This window comes from Syngnathus leptorhynchus, unplaced genomic scaffold (assembly GCF_054491065.1).
Source record: "Syngnathus leptorhynchus isolate UIUO unplaced genomic scaffold, UIUO_Slep HiC_scaffold_108, whole genome shotgun sequence".
NCBI lineage: Eukaryota > Metazoa > Chordata > Actinopteri > Syngnathiformes > Syngnathidae > Syngnathus > Syngnathus leptorhynchus.
In genome coordinates, this window is record NW_028232075.1 from 132501 (window position 1) to 137500 (window position 5000).

The following is a 5000-nucleotide window of genomic DNA, read 5'->3' on the forward strand; positions in this document are numbered from 1 at the left end:
CAGCCGGGACGACTGACGGACCCGCAACAGCAGCCGGGACGGTGCCCCAGCGTCGCTGAACGACACACCGCCCCGGTCCATCTCCACAGTGACCCGCAAACCGTCCGGGCAGACCCTCGCACCGTACCACACTCCAGGGATCTTCCACATCCACAGAGACCAATGAGGTGTCCAGGCCCACCAACCTGTATTGGGAACCACGACAGACAGCCAAGGCCCCGCGCGCCATCGCACGCATGCTAGGCAATGGCCCCCGACTGCGGACGAGCCGGGACAACCACTGCTTCGCGCTACCTGTCGCCTCCCCTTTCACCAACGTCCTCCTGGCTACCACCAACCACACCGGCCTGTCCCGCGAACCACCATCCTGAGCAGGACAAAGTCCCCTCATCAAGCAGCCCAACTGGAGTAGCCCAGCATGGCAGGCGCCGCAGCGAATTCGGCCTTCGCCCCAGAAGAAGCGGCACAAGCGTTCAAAAGCATGGATGAGAGAATCCATAGCAAGAAAGGCAGGGTCATAGAGACAAGTCCCTCTCCACAATCCAATCCCGCGACTGCGAGCTCGGTGTCGGTGCCACCGCAGCCCACCCCGATGAGCAGCCCACACGGGCGACGAATCACCCTCACGCGTCCAGTACGCCTAGCTTCCCACTACATACAGGCCATGACCATGGGAAACCGAGTCGAAAGCCCTCGCACGGCCAGCAAGCGACCGCCAGCTACTGTTCAGCCCACCCTCCGGCAAGCCTCCCAGCAGACCCGGCTATCAAGCCCCGTCCCTTTGAGAACCCTGGGATCGACTCCACGCACCCTTCACGTGGCAGACAGCCTCATCAGTTGCTTCCCGGCCGAAGCCCAGCCTGAGGGGCCAGACCCCCAGTCCTGCCTGGACTCGACCACGAGCATAGCGTTCAAAACCGGCCAAGTTGAATGAAGCAGGAGACTCGGTCAGTACAGGCTCTGACCTGCTTCCTTGACCAGCGCAACAGCCGCAAGGTGTCTCACTCACCCTACAAACTGCCTGCCGTGCCGTCACACAGGGACCTCCATATCCACCTCACTCGTTTCGTCACCCAACACGCGTCGGACAACCCCACTCGTCAGTGATATGCCGGCGACTCACACCCGCACAACATACCACAGGCATCTCTGTCAAAATGCCCTCCCAGAAACAAGCTGCGGCACCATCATAGCATCCGTCGCCCATACTCTCATAACCAGACCGACGGCGGCCACCAGTGCCACTGAGGAGTTGTCAGGAGCTTCGCCAGCCTGGGTCCACCCGCTCCACCGGCCAGACTGACTGTGACTCCGACTCTGTGCAGCTGCGACACGGACTTCCGAACCAAAGGAGATTTCGCAACATGGTCTGTAGACATGACTACAGCCGTTCGAGGACCCTCAGCCAAACCCCGAAAGTTGGTCCCCATGGCCTCCGAGGCGGTTGATCACACGCCATACACGCACCCAACCTCAAGCACGTGAAGATGAGGTCGCTCGAGCAGTCACGACCCCCCATTAAGCCGTGCCTCCGCGGTTCTTGATAACCCAGGTCCGCAATCCTGGGCAGCTCGGCTCAGCCAGAGCTCAGTCACCGTTCCCTTTAAGACTTTACTAAGAACCAAACCCGGGCAGCAGCCGACACGACCCAGTAAGGCCTGTCCCCAACCAAAGCCAAGTCCACAGTCTGACCCACTTGGGAGAGGCCCCCATCAGAGATGCCGAGCTCGCTCCCCGTAAAGCCATCCAGCGACCAGCACTCATCACGGCTGCCCAGGCTTCACAGTATTTGCGTTTCCGCTAGGATTTGAGAAATTACATTCGACAGAAGGCGCCACATCCAGCCTTTGTTTATTATCACTATGTGTAACGGCATCAGCACCGTCTCGGTTCGTCTCAGTCTCGCCACCATTCAGTCACACCAGGCGTACCAGCAGGGCGCCGAGCGAGCGCACAAGCCAGCCTGCAAGGTGCTAGAGGGCGACCCGCAGTGGGTAGGAACCGTCCACCAGTGTCGGCAAGCCGAGGCCGATGGGGGCCCTACCAAGGCAGGTCATGATTGCCAGTCGGTCAGATAGGAAATAGGTTACTCGGAGCCCGCCGGGATCAGACGGGCAACCGGGGAGAGGGAGCTACATGAGTACCGCCGCCGGGATCAGACGGCGGCCCCAGGATCCTCGTAGTATTCGGTATCGCCCTTCCTCCTACTCAAAGGTAGTCATCCTACTGCAGAATCCGAGCCACTACTGCTGCTTCAGTAGCGCTCAGGGAGACTAGTCTCACCTTACGGGTCCAGAAGGTCACCCAAGCCGTGCAGCCCCTTCTGTAGTCTGCACGCCAACCAATCGAGAACAACCGTCCGAGTTGGCCAAACCTTGTCCCAACGAGTCGGGGGAAGCTGGGCATCTGCCCCCCCTAGGCTGACTGCGTTAGCCGTCCATGCCAGGCATGGCCGTTACCAGCGGGCACCACGTGGAGGTGCAGTCATACATGACGCGACTGACAACCAGAGAAGCAGCCCACCTCCGACTGCTCCCCTTGGGCGGTTGCCATTTCCCATGACCCCCGGCATTTATGCTTAAGAGAGTCATAGTTACTCCCGCCGTTTACCCGCGCTTCATTGAATTTCTTCACTTTGACATTCAGAGCACTGGGCAGAAATCACATCGCGTCATCACCCGCCGCGGAGGGTTGAGGTCCGCTTTGGATGGCGCGGTCTCCCACTTATTCTACACCCCTCATGTCTCTTCACAGTGCCAGACTAGAGTCAAGCTCAACAGGGTCTTCTTTCCCCGCTGATTCTGCCAAGCCCGTTCCCTTGGCTGTGGTTTCGCTAGATGGTTGGTAGGGACAGTGGGAATCTCGTTCATCCATTCATGCGCGTCACTAATTAGATGACGAGGCATTTGGCTACACCGGCGCGCCGGCGCGCAGCGCCGGCGAGCCCAAAGCGGTCGCCGGCATCCACTACGCAACCAGGTTGCTTTTCGAGTATTTACCTCGCTCGTCGAGTCAAAAGTCATCTAACGTGAGCATATGCATGGTCTGCGGACGGTCCACCATATGTCGCATTCACGAAATGGGTGTGAGATTTACCGCAAGTTTAATCATTACAAGACCCCATTTCTGGCCCTCTGTTACCAACCACCGACTAACCTTCCCCATATCCGGAGGCAGCGCACCCGGTCACACGCCGGAGCGGACCACCAACATATGGTTCAGGACCCCTCACCTATCGCAACTAAGTTCAAGCCACCCAAGACGGACAACTCTCCCCGCCGCGCTTCCACCCCCGCGGCTGCTCAATCGCGTCCCAGGCCCTCAGGGAACTCCGCCCACGTCCTCAGACCCAAGCGCGCTCCCCCGACCAGGCCGCGACCGCATAACCCCGGAGGGACCCCCATCACATGAATACAGGAGGGAACCGTCGCGGCCAATTCCCACTTGGCCCACGCACAATCCCCCGCATAAAGCCACCAGGGCCCGGCTGCCCCCGGCCGCCCACAAGCCACCAAACCTGCTGCCGCCCGCGGTAGAGACGCCCCTACCATCACCGAATGACCCTCACCTGAGACCGTACAGCCCACCCATCCGGCACCCATAAATAGGGAAGTTCGCTCCAAGTCGGGCGCCACCCCATGCAGCATCCTCGACTACTTCCCATTGCCGCCGTCCAGTCTCAGAGGCCACGGGGAACCACCCTGTCACAGGTGATCTTCCAAGCCAACGACCCCACCCAGACACCCAGCAGGTTGTCCCACCAGAGACCCCAGGCATGACGCAGCAGCTCGACGTGTGACACCAACCAGACCACTTCCCTAACGAGGCCCCCCAGCTGAAGGCCCCGCGGGTCCACAGGCCCGATCCCATCAGTACGGAGCACGCATGCACCCACACCCAGGCCCACAAGGCATCCCAGGCAAAGCCACCAGCCAGCCGCCAGCCGGGACGACTGACGGACCCGCAACAGCAGCCGGGACGGTGCCCCAGTGTCGCCGAACGACACACCGCCCCGGTCCATCTCCACAGTGACCCGCAAATCGTCCGGGCAGACCCTCGCACCGTACCACACTCCAGGGATCTTCCACATCCACAGAGACCAATGAGGTGTCCAGGCCCACCAACCTGTACTGGGAACCACGACAGACAGCCAAGGCCCCGCGCGCCATCGCGCGCATGCTAGGCAATGTCCCCCCGACTGCAGACGAGCCGGGACAACCACTGCTTCGCGCCACCTGTCGCCTCCCCTTTCACCATCGTCCTCCTGGCTACCCCCAACCACACCGGCCTGTCCCGCGGACCACCATCCCGAGCAGGACAAAGTCCCCTCGTCAAGCAGCCCGTCTGGAGTAGCCCAGCATGGCAGGAGCCGCAGCGAATTCGGCCTACGCCCCAGAAGAAGCGGCACAAGCGTTCAAAAAGCATGGATGAGAGAATCCATAGCAAGAAAGGCAGGGTCATAGAGACAAGTCCCTCTCCACCATCCAATCCCGCGACTACGAGCTCGGTGTCGGTGCCACCGCAGCCCACCCCGATGAGCAGCCCACACGGGCGACGAATCGCCCTCACGCGTCCAGTACGCCTAGCCTCCCACTACACACAGGTAATGCCACGGGAAACCGAGTCGAAAGCCCTCGCACGGCCAGTAAGCGACCGCCAGCTACCGTTCAGCCTACCCTCCGGCAAGCCTCCCCGCAGACCTGGCTATCAAGCCCCGTCCCTTTGAGAACCCCGGGATCGACTCCACGCACTTTTCACGTGGCAGACAGCCTCATCAGTTGCTTCCCGGCCGAAACCCAGTCCAAGGGGCCAGTCCCCCGGTCCTGCCTGGGCACAACCACGAGCATAGCGTTCAAAACCAGCCAAGTTAGAAGAAGCAGGAGACTCGGTCAGCACAGGCTCTGACCTGCTTCCTTGACTAGTGCAACAGCTGCAGGGTGTCTCACACACCCTGCAAACTGCCTGCCGTGCCGTCACACAGGGACCTCCATATCCACCCC